The following is an 18843-nucleotide window of genomic DNA, read 5'->3' as shown; positions in this document are numbered from 1 at the left end:
GCAATAATAATAGAGTAATAAAATAATAATAATAAAAAAAATAAAAATTAAAAAAAAAAAATAATAATAATAATAATAATAATAAAAGGGGGAGAAAAAATAATAAAATACAATATTATACACGGTTTAAGTAATGCTTCCATTTCCTCCAACCTTTTGTATATTTGTCAACAGCACCTCTTAGAGAGAGGGTCATTTTTTCCATAGTGTGGATTTCTTTCACTAATTCAATCCATTCTATTATTGTTGGGGGTTCTTTGTCCAACCATTTCCTGGTTATACATTTTTTACTGCTTACTAGTAATATTTGCAACAAATATCGATCATGTTTTCCCAGTCCTGATGGCAAGTTACCTAAATAAATAATGCTGAAATCGAGAGTAATCTTTAGGCCGGTTATTAATCTAATTTCTGTCGTCACATCTGTCCAGAACTGGACTACAACCAGACACTCCCAAAATATATGGAAGTGACCCGCAGACATATTACCACATTTTCTCCAACAGTGACTGTGTTCAGGATTTTTGGTTTGTGATTTTTTTATTTTGGGTGTTATAAAGAACCTTACGATGTTCTTCCAGGCAAACTCCCTCCAAAGATCAGAACTGGTAGTTAAAGATTGTGTGTTACAGATATTTAACCATTCATCGTTGGTTAGTGTTATGTTGGTTTCTCTTTCCCATCTGGATTTAATGTATATCGTGGATGTACCTCTCTCCAATTGCAGTGCTGAGTAAATCAAAGAGATTATTTTCCTATTCTTATTACCCTTATATGCATCAACAAATATCTTTATCAGAGTCACACCCATCTCCCCGGTGGTTTTAATATTCTTATCAAAATAATTCCTCAGTTGGAGATATCTAAAAAAATCTTGTTTCTCCAAACAAAATGTTTCTTTGAACCGTTGAAAGCAGTCTAAGTGATTGTTAGATGATGTCATACAATAGGAGGTAATACCTTTAGTTATCCAGTGTTTAAACCTGTTATCTAGCTTTGCTGGGGTGAATTCAGTATCATATGCAATCCACCGTAGTATTCTTGCATTCCTTTCAATTCTCCCCTTTTTAAGTTGTTTATACCAAATGTGTAATGGTACAGTGGTCCATGTGTTCAGATTTTCTAAATATTTTTCCTGTAGTGTTCTGTCCCCCACAAGAGCTTGGAGAGGTACCTCGATCTGATTTTGTTCTAGGTCCTTCCATTTAGCTTCATATTTTGGGTCGCACCAATACACTAAGGACCGCAATTGTGCTGCCTTATAATAATCTTCCAGACAAGGCAACGCTCTCCCGCCTTTATTTTTAGGAAGCTGTAGGGTCTGGAATTTAATCCTGGGTCTTTGTTTTCCCCAAATAAAAGAGGATATCATTTTATTCCAATTATTGAATTGTTTAGGGGGTATTTCAATGGGGAGTGATTGAAAAAGAAAGAGCAGCTTTGGTAATATACTCATTTTCACTGCATCTATTCTGTTATACATTTTCATGGGCAACAGTGACCATCGGTCCAGGTCAACTTTAATACTCGCAGTTATAGGGTTGTAATTGAGATCGTAGATGGTTGAAAGATCTTTCGGTATTTGAACCCCTAAGTACTTAATTACTTTATCTTTCCACTTGAAATTACACAGTTTATTAATTCTATCTGGTGGTTTATAATTAAAGGTAAGTGTTTGTGTTTTATTTAAATTCAGTTTATATCCTGAGTACCAACCGAATTCTTGGAGAAGGGACATTAGTTTAGGCAGGCTTACGTTGGGATTAGTAAGTGTTAAAAGGATATCGTCCGCATATAAACAGATTTTATGTTGTGAATCTCCCATCTGTACACCTGTTATATCATTGGCTTCTCTGACTGCCTGAGCCAGGGGCTCAATAAATAAGGCAAAAAAAAGTGGGACTAAGGGGGCATCCTTGTCTGCATCCTCTCTCAAGGAGAACTGATTGAGAAAGGTTTCCATTTATTTTAATTCTGGCTGAGGGGATGTGATAGAGAGATCTTAAACATTTAATTATTTGATCATTAAAGCCGAATCTTTTAAGGGTTAAATACAAATATTCCCATCGAGCCGAGTCAAAAGCTTTTTCGGCGTCCAAGCTAATGACTACAGATTCAATATCATTGTTTCTTATATGATCAACAAGGTGGAGTGCCTGTCTCACATTGTCTTGGGTCTGTCTGTGTTTAACGAAGCCCGTTTGGTCTGTATCTATGAGATCTGGGATTATATCTTCCAATCTTTTGGCTAATATCGATGCAAATAATCTGTAGTCAATATTCAAAACAGATATTGGCCTGTAGGAACTGCAGTTTGTCTTGTCCTTACCAGGCTTAGGAATTACTGAGATTACTGCTTGTCTCCATGACACAGGGGGTTCTCCGCCATTGAGAACATAGTTAAAACTTTCTTTAAGCATCGGTAGTATTATTTCCCTGAATAATTTATAAAATTCTGAGGGGTAACCGCATTTTATTTGACTTAAGATTTGAAATGCCCTTATTTATTTCTTCATCTGTTATCTCTCGGGTTATTATTCTGTTCTGCTCTGTTCCTATAGATGGTAAGTCCAACGATGTCAGGAACTCAGTTATAGCTCCTATTTCAGACGCTTCAGGTTGGGCATATAAATTTGTGTAATACGTCTCAAAAGCTTTTTGTATATCTTCCAATTTATGGTATGTCTTATTACTTTGGGGATCTTTTATTTTATGTATACACCTCTCTGTCTGCTGTTTGCGTATTCGCCACGCCAGGAGTCTCTTGGATTTGGGACCATTCTCATAGAAATTTTGTTTGATGAACTTAGCCCTTTCAGATATATGCTTTTCATAAATATTATTTAAGGTTTGTTTTGTATTTAAAATCTGTTTTAGGACATCAGGGTTGTTATTTACTATGTGTTTACTCTCCAAATATTTTAATTTTCCAGTCAGATCCTTAATTTGTTTATCTCTTTCCTTTTTCTTTTGGGCGGACCATGTTATAAGTTTGCCCCTCAAAACTGCCTTAGCAGCATCCCAGAGCGTACTTGGAGACACAGATCCATTATTGTTATAAGTGATATAGTCTTTGATTTCGTTCTTTACATATTTCTGACAGTGAGGGTCGTTCAAAAGATTTGTGTTAAGTCTCCACAAAGTGTCCTTGGGTTTACTATCTAGATGTAATGTTAAGTATACCCCTGCATGATCAGAAATGTCCCTTGTTCCTATATCACAGTTTATAATCCTATGTCTGTCAAAGTTGGACATGAAAAAATAATCGATTCTCGAGTAAACTAAATGGGGGTGGGAAAAAAAAGTAAAATATTTATCATGTGGGTGTAGGTCTCTCCATATGTCAATCATGCCTAATATTTTAAGAAATGTTTTAATATATACTGCTTCAGCTCCTATCTTCTTTAATTTATTTGATGAGTCCATGATTGGGCAAAGCTGAGTGTTCCAATCTCCCCCACATATTAACACCCCAGATGCTTCCACCGATATTAGATCAAAGATCTTTTTGATCAACTGTTTATTATTTCCCGGAGGTCTATAGACATTCAGTAAAGTGACTTCCTTATGGTCAATAAAACCCTTAACTAGGACATAACGCCCTTCATTATCAACAATTTGAGAGGAAAACATAAAGTTTATTCTAGATTTGAAATTAGTATTGCAACTCCTCTTGAATTTCCCTTGTCAAAAGATGAATAGTATGTGTTTTTAAAACCCATTTTTTTCAGCTTATCATGTTCGATGTCTGGGAGATGCGTTTCTTGCCAAAAAATTATATCCTGTTTTTCTCTCTTCATCTTAGCAATAGTTTTACTTCTTTTTATAGGGTTATGTAACCCGTTTACATTCAGAGTGATAACTTTATATGTTTGATGAACCATCTTAACTGACAAAAGGGAAAAGGTAGTACTTATTCACCTGAATAATTAACCTGACAAGATGACCTGAACAAAACAACTTCTGTCTGTGAATCAAAATAGAACTGAACATATAATTACACATTACAAACTCAAATGACTTCCACTTCTGAAGTATGAACTCAACTTCAAAGTTCGGTGGGGAAACCCTTAACCTTGAAGGGACCCCTGCCTGTGCATTCTGGTGTCTCTGAATAAGGATGTTTACATTCAGAGCAGTGCACATTACGAGGCAAGCATAATTTCCCTGCTTAACGGTCGTTTTTAAATGTAAGGATAGTATAGGACAAATCGCTTAATGTTTTTTTTTTTTAATTAACTTACTTAACTTATTGCTTACCGGTCTCTTACGTCTGTTTATTTACACAATAACGTTCATGTAGCATCCGGGTTCCGACGGAATGTTTTAAGTTTCTCCTGGATGTGTCTCAGGTGATCACGGCGCGGTCTTGCACCTGCTTTTTCCCAGGGGGGTTGTCTCGGTCCTGTCGCGGCTGCGGGTCTGGACGCGGATGCGGGTTCTGGTCCCATGGCGGCCGCCCTGGAACTGTCCAGTGTGTATCCTCTCTTTTTGAGATCATCCGTTGCGTCGTTGTAAAAGACTGGTCCGGTACTGAAAAACACTTTCAGTTTTGCTGGATACAGAGTCTGGAAGCGCAGCCCGTTCTCTTTCAGTATCTTCCTGATGCCGGCGTAGGCTTTCCTCTTTTTTAGTATTTCGGTTGGGAAGTCCTGTTCAAAAAACACTCTTTTTCCCTCGACAGTAATTTCCCTCTTCTTCCAAGCGGCTCGGAGAACCGTTTCTTTTGTTTTATATTCCTGGAAGTAGATCACTATCGACCTCGGACTGGACCCCTCCGGTGGTTTGGATCCGAGAGACCGATGGCAGCGCTGTATCCCTAGTCTGGGCTCGGAAAGAGACAGTTGGGACCTGATGAACTTCTCCACGTAGTCCTGTATATCCTCGCCTTCAGACCCCTCAGGGATTCCGTGGATGCGTATATTATTCCGGCGGGAGCGGGCCTCCAGGTCAGTGAGCTGGGCTTGCATGCTCTGCTGGATTTCCAACGTGTGTGAAAGCAGTTCACTGATCTCGGCGCTCTGCTCCTCCACAGCTCCCACTCGTTGCTCCGCTTCTCCCACTCTCTCCGTTATTTCTTGTAACTCAATACCAATAAAGCTGAGCTTCTGGTTGATTTCCTCTCTGAAATCCGTCAGTTCTTTCTTCAGAACTCCTAAAGTCTCGGAGTGTTCTTTCTTCATGTCTGTGCGGATCGCTTTTATCTCGGCGATGATGTTAGCTTGAATAGCATCCATGTCCTCTTGCTTAGCTTGGTTGCTAGCAGTCACGTTGTCGTCTTCGTTTTCTGACAAATTGTCGTTGATACACTGGTCCTGTTGCGATTTTCCTTTCGTCTTATTTTTCGTGCCCCCTCCCATGTTCAAACACGCGTTTTTTAGACTTACAACGCTGATATCTCAGAGGGGTAGAGAACGACCATGCAGGAGCTCGTGTGCTACGCTGTTGCTCGCTTCAGCGCCATGCCGGAAGTCTTTAAAATGGCATTCTGAACTAAATATACTAAACAGAAGGAAACAGCAGTTACCTATGTAGGACTGCCATACTGCTGTGCTGGCTCCCACGTGTCAGTCCACACCTTACCACTGCAGGAAATTGAAAAGAAAAAAAAAGCCGAAATTGGAGGTTAACAGATTAGCTTGACTGATATCAAATTGGATGATGGTATGTTTCTTATTAAATACAGTACACCAATCATTTGAATAAATAAAGCTATATTACTCCAGAAAAAGTCTTTGATAGCGCTTAGCTTTATATAGATGGACCCCACTGAATCCCTGAATTGCCTTTATTTGGGAAAAACTTACCATTTCGGGCATGGTGTCCACCTAATCTTTACCTCTGCCTTTCCCTGTAAGTTATTAAAAAAGTTTCTTATTTAAAAAAGAAACAAATATTTATTTTAGAGACATTTCTCAAGCCTATGCATCCCATGAAATGGCTTAAAATGCTATAATAGCAGCTTCCAAAACAAAACAGAAAAAAAATACTGAATAAATTAAATCTGAACTAAGGTGGAGCAAGTTCATGGTTTTAGATTTCCTTTACAGGCATATATAGGAAGTAAGTAAATTGAAAGTATCCTGAAAAATCACAGTCAGTTATCCCTCCTAATTGGACTCCATGGACTGGAAATCTAACTGAGACTGTGTACAGGAAGGGGATGAGCAGACTCTATTTCCTGAGGAAGCTAAGATCCTTCAACGTGTGCAGCAAGATGTTGGAGATCTTCTACCAGTTGTCAGTAAGTCAGTCTGTCTGTCTATCTATCTATCTAAATGGTACTGGGCAGAAAGGTTCTGCTGTGGGTAATTTTAAATAGAATAGGCTTGAACTGAATATCGCAAAAGGCCAAAGGATACTGACAGACAACAGGCAACCTATTAAGACTTTTGCCATCTGAATGAGGATACAGATGTACAGATGAAGCCATTTCAAAGTTCCCGTGTTTCCTTGATGGCTCCTTGACTGGCCCTTGACCGGTCCTTGGCTGGCCGATAATGAAAGCAGGGGGGAAATGCGATCCCCCCACGATGACGTGGTCAATGAGGCCCCGACTGGAAACGCCCCTAAGCTGCCCGAGTGAAAACCAGCTGCAATGCCTCATTTGTCCACGGGGAGGAGCAGTGTGTTTAGACCCACTGCTCATAGAAAAGACTAGGCTGTCCAACGATTAAAAAAATTAACTGCATTCATCACGTTACAACCCTGTGATTAAACCTGATTAAAATACGAGGCTAAATATTATATACACTTATATTACTTGTTTTACTTCTATTCTTCTGTATAAAGTCGCCTAATGCAGGGTACAATATAGTTAATCCATTAGAAAGTAAGGATGCAATTGAAGCTGCCGTACATCTGACAGGACACCGTCTGTCACAGGAAACACTCGCGGACACTTAATAATTCCTCTGACTGATCACTGTCACTGTCAAACCAAGAAATAGCCCATGAGACAAACCCAGTCTAGTGATTTAAAACAGGACGCGCTATTTAATACGTAGTGTTAATATTATATGGGTTCCCAATCCGACCATTTTTTGTGTATTATTTTATCATTATTAAGGCAAAATAACTCAGTTTATGTCCATGAACATTATAATGAATAGGATATAGGCTTAATATTAGTTACATCCAGTGTGCTGCGTGGACTTCATTACATCTGCTGCACCGCTGCTACCACAATTGTGAAATGCTAAGTTTCTACAGTCTGTGACTGTGGCCCTCATAAAAGGAATATTTTACAAATCTGCATTATATAAACTAACGAAATTCGTTAAAAAAAGTCATTTTGCGACTTCTAAGTCATTCAGTTAAACTAAGTCTGTTCAGCTGCTGCTGGAGAGGCTGCGAGCGTGAATGATATCAGTGCGTCTTTTTTACACAAGTATCTGTAGTAGGCTACTGCATGACTCAGGCATGACTCAGAAGAATATGCTTGTACTTTTTAATCATAGTGCGTTGTGTTAATTGATCGGCTGTGTTGTGTGTTACCAGCGCAGCACGCGTTATGTTTTTGCGCAACGTTTGTGTCGGAGGCAACTGTGCTTGAGTACACTTGGGTTTTGAGGTAATGTGAGTGCGGGCCAGCGGGGGACGGGGGGCATTCGCTTTGAAAGACAATGGGACAGCACTGTAACCATCCCTCTCAACCCATCACCTTCGAGCTGGACACCTCCCCCACCAAAAATCAAGATCAAGACACTGTTTGTGCCCCCACTATATCCAGCACATATGCTACTGTATGTGTGGTTGAGTTTTCAGTTTTACATCTTTTCTAAGTGAGTGAGGGGTGTAGTTGTAGTGTGTAGTGCCCCCATTCTGTCCAGTACGTATGTGCGGTTGAGTTTTCAGTTTTACACCAATAGTTAATTAACTAGTTAGTTACTGTAATAATAATAACGAATCTGAATTTAAACTCAATTTGTCTGACTTATATTTATCTTTTTCATATAATTAATGCTCATTCAACTCTGTCTGGCCCATATCTGTCGCGGCATCTGAGCGCTCTTTCTCAGCCTTGCGCAGGCTGAAAACCTGGCTGCGCAGCACCATGACGCAGGAGAGATTTGACTATTATGAAAGCTCACAGTGACCCCTCTCAGAAAATAGTTCCGACGTCCAGGAACACTATTCTGATTCTGAATCTCTGTGTGTGATTTGTGTGACAATGGAACCAAATGGCCCATTAAGCCCAAACAAAAGGTTGAGCAATGATAATGCTAATAAGGTGGCTGGGTTTACCTGGCTTAAAGCACTGAATAGACCAGGGTTGGGTGGCACAAATGTGCTGTATAATTGCACATAATGAAATACAGTCCTGTGGTCTGTTTTTGTCATTTCGTACTATTATTTATCTGAGCCTAAAATTCAAATATGAAAAGGCTTTTTTTTTGTTTTTTTGTGTTAGATTCAAAACAAATAACACAATAATCAGTAGTCAGTAGGCTATTTCATTTTTTGATTTGATTCAATGAATTTCGGATGACCACTGACCTGTCAGTAAAAAATCATAAAACATCAGAATGTGGGCTAGTTTGTGACAGAAGCGCCATCTCCTGGTCAAACCCTGTATTACAATGAATAGGTGGGTTTACAGGAAAAGATAGACACGCCCAGGAGAAGGAGGGGGTCTCTCCAGCTGCTGGAACTCAGCTGGAACTTGGCTGGAACTTGGCTGGGAGTCAGCTGCCATTCAGCTGGCATTCAGCTTGGAGGGGAACTTTGAAGTGGCTACTACTGTATCAGCTGCTGTACTAGCAAATCAGCTTCTTATATGACCACATCTTTAGATTTTTTTGTCTTGGGAGACAAAAAGGAATACTCTTTGATTTTCCTTATAAAAACCTGTGCTGTAAAATCACAAATGCCGTAAACCTAAAAGCAAATCAATAGGAATAAGGGAAAACATACTTACGTTTAGCACTCGTTTCTCAAGAACCCTCTCGTACAGGAACACCTTCTGGTATTTGTGTTTTCTGCATTCTAGAAAAAAAGACAGTAATAAAACATAAATAAGTGTTCTGAAGTAGCAGCCTAACAATTACAAAATAATTTCACTATATTCATGTAGAAGTAGTACAGAGGATAACCTGTGAGTTTTTGTTTTTTTTTGGAAGAGAGTGCAGGACACAGAGTGGAGACTAAAGATGGAGGAGGCGGATGAGAGGAGAGGGAAGATGGTGGAGAAGGCAGGGAGGAGAGAGAAGATGGAGGAGGAGGCAGGGAGGAGACTGAAGATGGAGGAGGAGGCAAGGAGGAGAGGGAAGATGGAGGAGGAGGAGGCAGGGAGGAGAGGGAAGATGGAGGAGGAGGAGGCAGGGAGGAGAGAGAAGATGGAGGAGGAGGAGGCAGGGAGGAGAGAGAAGATGGAGGAGGAGGCAGGGAGGAGACTGAAGATGGAGGAGGAGGCAGGGAGGAGAGGGAAGATGGAGGAGGAGGAGGAAAAAGGAGACTAGAGATGGAGGAGGCTGAAAGGAGAGAGAAGGAGGAGGCAGGGAGGAGAGGGAGGAGGAGGATAGAGCAGAGATGCTTGGATGCTCAACAGGCTGAAGTTCAAGAATGAATTCTTCTGGTCCTGGTCCAGGCTGAGTGTCCATCGGGGTAGGGGCGCAGTCCATTCTGGGAGCAGCATGAGGGGGAGGAGGAGGAGTTGCCATCGGTGCTTGCAACAACTCTGCAAATATTGCAGACAAAATAACAAATAATTAAAAAATTTAAACTTAATATTCTTCTCAATTTGATTTCAGGACAGAACTTAGACAACTACCAGTGAATTGATTTTGTAAATGGCTTTAACAACTTGGTTAATTTATTATATTCCATCATCATCAATGAAAATGCCATTAAAATCCACGATAACTATGCATCCAGCAAAAATTTTAAATGCAAAATGTAATACAAAAAGAAAAAGAAATGAAAACTGTAAAATAGTAGTATCAGCATAAAGTTTACATGTTCAATCACATCATATTTTTGCATACATTTTTCTCACTAAATTTCGGTATTTGATTGACACGTGAATGGAAAGACAGTCATTGATTAACAGGCTACAACAGAAGTTGTAATTTCTAAAAAGGCTGAAGGTGGATAAGGTTTTAAATGTTGCAATGGGAAACCTGTATATTTACATGTGTTGAACCTAGTGACACAGAGTCAATGAAAATCTACACTATATAGGACAGTAAAGTGTGACACATTCATTTTGGATACGATGATCTCACTTTTCAGCAGGTGTTCGTATAACTTCCCCATCTTCTGGAGGATGTCTTTCACCACCCCATCCGTCTGTGCCACATGATGGATGAGGTCAGCAGAAATCCTCCCATTGCGGCCCTGACAACCCATGAACAGCAATGGGCAATATCCCAGCTGATTCAGTTTAAAAACCTGCAAGAATTACAAGAAAAATATTTGCTACATCTTGGCATGACAGGAGTAGGGCTAATCAGCAACAGCTCAAGAGAAACTTCTTTGCTTTCATGAATGTGAAGTTGATTTATTTGCTTGGCTATTAGCAGCTATTGTTGGCTTTGTGCATATTGTAATATTTGTGTATACAGTACATAATATTAAGTCAACGTGTAACAATCATATTAATCAATAATAACAAATCATGGTAAGGTAGGTTTCATATTAACTAAAGAACAACATTGACTGACAAATAAAATCATTATGTAGTTGTCTGAGAATACACATCCTTTGTTAAATCGGAATCATTAAAACTCACAGATAGCTGGGCAGACTTTACAGTCCTGCTGGAATTACGGCAACTTTTTGTTGCCGATGCCCACTCATTTTTTTTGAGCTCCTCCTGTTTTTTAAAAAATTTGGCGTCTGCTGGAAATGGGCTTAAACAAGCAGAACAAGTTTTTTTCCCAAGGGAATTTGGGGCCTGGCAGGAGCTGCACACTTTGGCACGGGGCTTTGTCATTCTGCATATGAGAGTGAAATATAACAATTAGATATCTTTGCTGTAAGGTGATTACAGTATTAACTAATGGAAGTGATATGAAAAAAATATTTCATACAGTCAATATTGGGCATAGTATGTAATAGTATTTGTTCATGCACACTATTAACATGAACTCAAACAAAGATGACAAGTGAGGCTTTGGGAAATTATAATTTAACACATGACAATGCTATTTCTTTGCCGATTTACATCACAATGTTAAAACGACATTTCCTGTTCAACACACCAATATACTATACTAACATATAACAACACAATGTGTTATACATGATCAGTGCCATTTCTGTCCCCAGGAAATTACATGTATAAATGTGCACAAAAATAACTATAAAATACATTTAATTATTAAGCATAATGGATTGTACGTTGACCTAATTTAAGATATATAATTAAAAACATCAATAAAAACTACCTACAACACTGAAAAAATAGCATTTGCTACTCGTACCCACTCTCTAACTATACATTTTACCATGAAATATAATTATTAAAATTCTTAAAAGATGTCATTTTTTGCATTGCTTCGGCTTAGAAACCTTGTAAAAAATAAAATAAAAATAAAGCTACCTGAGATTGACCAATGCATGTTTTGAATAGAAAATTAAAGTTTAATTTGGAAGAGTTACAACAAGCAAATGGCATCCATTCAGTGGAATCAGTCACATACTCTCATTCATTTTATTACCAGATAAGATTTTTTTCTACTGCAACAGTTTCTCATATGGGGCTTAAGCTACACTGCCACCTGTTTTTCACACTGCAGGGCAAACTTTACCACTTTCACAAGATATTTTTGTTACGCCTATTCATATCCATCAGTCATTTCTATTAGTTGAGGAGTTCTACTACGCTGCACCGGAAAAGTAAAAGCTACTTTCGAGCTAATATTTACGTTACTACTACATAATTCATTCTACACTGACGTTGTAAGCTAACCTTTGCTAAGTTAGCCAAACAAAAAAAAGGTGAATAACTTGTACATTTTACATTTAAATGATGAGTGTTTCTGGCCACTTACCTGGGTCCGGTGTGTAACTTTAGTGCATCTCCCCCCCACGTACCGACTCAGACGCAGATGCATGTAAAAAAAACGACCAATTACCGAGCTTGAAAGGAGCAGTTGACCTATCACTCACAGCGAACTGAAATTAAACAATATTAGCTCTATTTATTATGAATTTTAACCGATTCGTGTTTTAGTTTTATTTTATTTCGAGGTGAATTATGTGAAAACGTTTTTTATATTAATTTTATGATCTTTTGAGGAATTGTGGGTAGTGTAGTTCATGTAAGTTGATCATGAAACTCCTTGTTTCTCAGAATCGAATGGGAAAACATCAATATTGGTTCTCAGTGAATTATACCACTGATGTTATGCAATTAAAAAATAGACTGGTGTTTCTGTTTTGAATAATATTGCAAATATCGAAAAAACTATTTCCGGGTCTTTGGTTGTCATGGTGATCACTTGCTCTGGGCGTCAGGTAATGCCGCAGAGGGGATTACGTTGGTAGATTGGGAGATCCCCATACGTCGGAAGAAAACGCGAAAGGAGACCTTGAGCGTCAGTCATCAACGCAAATGGGTCCTGCCAATCGGTCCTGACAAAAGCGTCCTTTGTGGACGCATCGGGGGTATAAAGCGGAAAGGTGGGGGATACAGCGGGACGACGGCTACTAATTCCCTATTTAAGTTTTTAAAATATATATATACATCTCCCAAAAATGTCAGACAACTAGTACAGTCACAGAATATATGGGAATTATAAACGCATGCATGCAATGCATTAAACTAAAAATATATATTTTTTAAAAAGGCTGCTGTCGTTTATTGGTGCCGAACATCCCCATTTCACTCTGGCCAAATCCGAAGTGGAAAAATGCTTCTTAATAACTGATAAACCATGCATGATATACACTCACTGAAGAGAGATTGTGGGGAAAAAAATGCATATTTCTCGCTAGAAATGTCATCAAACCACACTTTTAAATTGAAGTATATGCATTTTTTTCAAAGAGGAATGAGGAAACCGCTCACGGTGATCACCTGCTCTGAGCCGCACATATAGCCGCAGACGGGATTACATTGGAGTCAATTGTATTCTACTTGCGTCTGAAAGAGACGCAGAAGGGTACCTTTTGCGTCAGTAGGCTATGTGTCGCTAAAGGGTCCTGACCAAGCGTCGGTTTTTGACGAGTCGGGAGTGAGACTGTGTTGGATGTTCAAATTGGGAACAAGAGATCCACTGGGATTAAATCTGAAAAATAACCTGACCCTAAACCTAGCCCTAACCAGTATAAAGAGAGGAGAAGCACGGCTGTCCCTCATTTCTGAGCTGGCTGTGAAAGGGAAAACATCTCTCCACATAACATTGACTCTCATTGCTTTAATTCTACAGTGTGCTACCGCTTGAAAAAGACCTATAGAAGGTCGAAACGTCGCGGCGTACGGCACACGAAATATTTCATTTATTTTATTGATATTAAAAAACACAAAAAAATTAAAAAAAATAAAAACACGAAAAAACAAAAATACTAAAAAACAAGCAGTTTTCAATTTAAAACAAGTGTATTTGATTTAAATAAATAATACAAAGACAAGAAGAGTTAGAGTTATAAAAACATTTAATTTCATTTGAAGAGGCATTTTTTTCAAATAAAACCTAACCCTAAATTTCTTTTTGCTGTCATTACACCTCTGAATGTTATAGAAACAAGCCGTTTTTTGTGTGCTTCTCTTGGGTTATCTCATTTATATATATATAATGTTTTCTTGCACAGTTGTTATCATGCAAATTATGAACCTTTTTCAATGAATTACTATAATTTACAATTATTACTGATGTGTATGTTATATTAATGGAGGTGGAGTCATAATGAACACTGACAATTAGTAAAAATTCAATCTGAACAGTTGAACAGTCACTTTTATTTCTCCCAAAACAGCACATAGCCAACCCAGATCATAATGGTGATCACAAAGAGGACTGCTACAACAAGACCAACTTGAACAATAATCTCTATTGTATCCTGTCCAGTGCAGCACTACAAGAGAAAAGAAGGAAAGAAAACATCAATCAGTCATTATGGCCATTGTTACACAGTGTAGTCATGAACATTAAGTATAACACTTACCCCAGACTCACTTCCAGTACAGCACTACAAAAAGAAAACATCCATCATTCATTATGGTCCTTGTAACACACCGTAGTCATGAAAAAGTATAACACTTACCCCAGTATTTACAACAACAGGTGGTTGTGGTTCCTGGACAATGTTTTCTTCTCCATGGTTCGGAGAAGGGGTCATATATTCAAGAGGCTAGAGTATAAAATAGTTTTAATTTTCAAATTACATAATCAGTCTAATAAATACAGTACACTTCATCAAATAAATTATAACTTGAGATGTTGGTCTTACAAGCCTAGAATGAAGATCACAGTAACGTTGACCTTGTGGTACATGGATGAGAAACTCTCATTTTCTTCTCTTCTTAATAAAAGCAAAGATACAACATTCATACCAGAATTGGCAGTCAAAAACCACACCATAAAGTTGAGACATTTTTTTAAAATCTAGTCCATATCAATGTTTCCAAATTCCAAATGTCATTCCCTAGTATTAAAGGTAGGGTAGGGTATTTCTTGAGCATTTTTTACTCAATTGCTTGAAATGCTCTTCACACCCCGACAGCAATAAGGAAATGTAATGCTTTTTCATAAAAATTTAAAAAATCAGTCAGCTGTGGAACGGACAATCCCATAAAAAACATCACCCAATCACGTTGAACGCCACGTTCAAAGCAATTAGCTCGTGCAGTGCCAATCAAACTTCCATCTGCCCCTCCCTCCCTCCTCTGTGTCTACCACTTTGCTTGCACTAATCGTGTGCAGCATCAACTGGTGCTGCCTCCATTTAATAGATAACCCAGATTCCAATCATGCACACTAACACTTTAGCATGCTAAATAGCAACATGAGAAACCCATTTCAATGAGTAGAATTTCAACTAAAAACTTTTGAGAAATCATGACAAATTGTGCCTAAACTCATTTTAAGACAATACAAAAGAGTAAGAACTGTTCAAATGGGCTATAAAACGTTGAGACTGACCAACCAATGAGACCAACCCGGCTTGCTTGGTCTGGGTCCCCAGGAGGGATTCATCGGAGGGCTCGATCTGGGTCCCTGGAGGGGATTCTTCAGAGGGCTCGGTTTGGGTCCCTGGAGGGGATTCTTCGGAGGGCTCGATCTGGGTCCCCACAGTGGACTTGGTCTCAGGCTTTGGCCTACGCGGGAAGTTGGCGTTGGGCTCAGGCTCGGTCTCTGAGCACCACGGGGAGTTGCCGCCAGGGTGGTTCGGGCACATGGAACAGAAAACAGACGCTTATGGGTGCTTCTCTAGTCACTTTGAGTGCTCCACAGTCTACCCTACTTGTCACCTTCAAATTCCAAATGTCCATCTATTAACAGATGAGAATCTGGAATAACCGATTCCAGATTTCAATCTATTATGACGCGGCGGGTTAGTTACTTTAGGATATTACTTAGCCACACTAAACACCTCTTTAAAAGCAAGATTTCACACACAAGCTTTTGACAAAATGTGTCTAAGCTTTTTAAGAAACACTTGAAACCAGTTCCTACTTTTAAGAGAGCATCTTACATTGTGTTGCAGGGACCATGTGAAGGTGAAGTAAATATTGCTGCCACGATCTTTGACCTCAGACCATGTGACCAACCATCTCCAGATGAACAAGCTATTATGCTAACGCTTTAGCACGTTACTTAGCCACACCAAACGCCTATTTTTTTTTTACCAAGATTTCACACAAATACTTTGTCTACAGTCTTTAAGAAACACTTGAAACCAGTTCCTGCTAACACATGTGCCTCGTTTTAATAGAATTACCACACTTTGATAAGTACTTTTATTTAGTATTATTAAATATTGTGTGTAACAGATAAACATCAATTGAAAACATTTAAGTGTAAAACAATGCCAAGGCTTTAAAACAAAGAACAAAGTACATTGTCAATTAGTGTACCATAGAATTAAGTACATGATGAGCGAAATATAGTTGACAGCCAGGTAGATAAGCAAGATAATGACCAGATAGCGGAAATCAATGCCACACTGCTGAGAGGGGGGCAAAGAAAAGCACATGGTAGTAGGCTCCCTGAGGTCAGTCGGCTCCCTGAGGTGCGTGTCCACATGCACGGCGACATTAGACTCATTTCGGCACCTGCTGCGACCTATCGGCGCCACCATGTGCATGGATTCTGGCTCTGCCGGGGTCGCAGGGGTCATCTCCGTAGGGGGTGCGGCAGTGGTCCTGGTCAGGGGAGATCTCATGCAGCCGTCGATCGGCTCAGCGACCTGCTCATATGGGGGCTCCGGAGACAGCTCAAAACAGGGCGCCGGCTGGGACCCGTCTGGCAGCTCGTAAATCGACGGTGGTAGTTGCATGTCGAACTTGGGTTATGTTTAGGCACAAAGAAGGGAGTGGTTAGGTTAGTAAAAGCGTCTTGGTCATTATTCTTTCTGCGGAAAGAATAATGTCAAATCCGACAGGTAAGGACTGCGCTTGTATTAAGGTCAAATTCCACATTTATTATGCATGTTAGTATTATGTGCCCTTTGAGCACTTTAGCATGTTACTTGGCCACACCAAATGCCCCTTTTAAAACTCCCGGTGGCTTTTGACCGTTCTGGAGGGCTATAAACCGTTGTTTTAGGAGAGCTACTTACCTGTGTGTGCACAACCATGTGGTGATGAGATGACAATATGGCCGACTTGACCTTTGACCTACCATGTGACCCACCACCATGTAATGGTTAGAAATCTGTAATTATTCCAAATTCTCATCAAACTACTGCTTATGACTAGATGACAATTTGGAAGTTATTGACAGAGTCACACTGTTATGTGTCAAAATCAAACTCCTACGCAGAACTCAATGCTCAGAAGCTTTATTTTCAAACTGGATTAACTGTACAACGTGAACATAGCCTCCTCTTGAAACTGTCCAAAAACAGCAAACAACTATTCTTCACGAGTATACCTCACTCTATGGCATGCTTCTCGGGTCATGCTCTGGCTGGCTTGAACTGGGACACTTTATCAGTCTGGGGCAAAGCTTCCAGAATTTACTTCCATATTTAGCTTCCATATTTTACTTCCAAATTCCAGATTTCTATCTATTAAAGTAACGTGTAATACATTTGAATCTGGAATGTGAAACGCACTGATAAATCAAACGAGCCTCCCACTCCCATACAAGTCTATGGGGGCCAGAATTTGAAGTTTGTCGTAGATACTTGGGACCACTTGGAGGTTCATCAGCATCCATCAAAACACGCCCACGCCAAATTTGGGGGCTCTAGCCCATTGAGAATGCCCACAAATGGCCCTTCCAGATTTCACTCTAGATGGCACAGTCTGTTCTGCTTTTCTCCTGCTGCTGGTAACTTTCCATTCACCACACCCCTGCTCTACTCCTGCTAATCAGCCACACCCACCTCATCAGTTAACTCTGTTCACCTGGGCTTCATCAGTAATCATCTGGACTCTCAGCCGCACCCCATCTGTAATCAAGCCTGTGTATATATATATATACTTCTGTTGTCCGTTCACTATTTGCATTTGCTTCATGCCAGACCTTCCAGCAATTATTCACAGACTGATTCCCTGGTTTCGACCCTGCTTGCTTTTGACTTCCTCTCTTCGTGTCTTCCCCGGTAAACGTGCCAGCCTTCTGTCCCTGACCTCGAGTTTCGCCTGTTCCTGTCTGCCTGTGGCTGTGTGGTGTCCTCCAGCTTCGATCCTGTCAGGAGAGCACAGAACTTCCAGCTTTGTCAACCTCATGTCCATGAGTGCTACTGGCAGAGTCTTACCTGCTGCCAACTCTGTCTTGCCTGTTGTCCTACACATTCTGTATGTACCTGTACAGTTACCTTGCAGACCAAAATAGACATTTTCATACTGCTCACTGGTGTTCTGTGCTGCAACTGGGTCCTACCACCTCCATCCTTTACACCAGAATTGATTTTTCTGAAATTTCTTCAAAGTGCCACCTCTACATGTATGTATGGGAATCCGTAAATGTTACTTGAATATGAGTATGGGTTAATACGGCGGAGAGCCGCCAACTCAAGAACAATGGACTGCCTCTTGGCTTCCTTAAGCACAGGCTCTCTGTCCTATTAATATAAAGGGACATATTGTGACACAAATTGTTTCATTATGACTTAAGATTACATTTGCAAGAATTAGTATGCATAGATAGACTTTTACGTTAACTAGCCTGTAGATGAATAAAGAAAAGGGGGGAAAAAATGTTCAACAAAAAAAAATCCTGTTGTGACATAAACATTTGAACATATTAGGATAATGCATGATGAAGTTTCAACAAACTGTTTCTGAGAAAAATCAATAAATTGGATAGCATACTTACCATGATGTACCCACTGCGTTTGTAGACACTTCAAATTTTCATCTAACTTAGAATTTGAAAGTTAACATCCGAAAACGGAAACTAAACTCCAGATTTACATTTATTTAATTTTAGCGACCATGTGCTCCAACAAAACAATATAAATACATTTTTCAAATGGTCAAAAAGTGATGGTAAAGTTCAGGAGGTTGCCTGAATAGGGTTAGATTAATATATGGTGGAGGGAAATGTTCCTGCCTCCTCATTTCCATCTATGATCATAGGAAATATAGAAATGGACCTGAATTAGCATGAAATGCTACATGAACATGTGGGGTATGGCTGCGTTCGTCTCTGAGGTCTTTCAGGAAATGTGCTTCAAACTCTTATAACTCATGCTATGGCTGACTTTGCTCCAGAACAGCGCCAC

This window comes from Scomber japonicus, chromosome 16 (assembly GCF_027409825.1).
Source record: "Scomber japonicus isolate fScoJap1 chromosome 16, fScoJap1.pri, whole genome shotgun sequence".
NCBI classification, from domain to species: domain Eukaryota; kingdom Metazoa; phylum Chordata; class Actinopteri; order Scombriformes; family Scombridae; genus Scomber; species Scomber japonicus.
The sequence above is the reverse complement of the archived record's forward strand: the minus strand, read 5'-3'. Positions refer to the sequence as shown.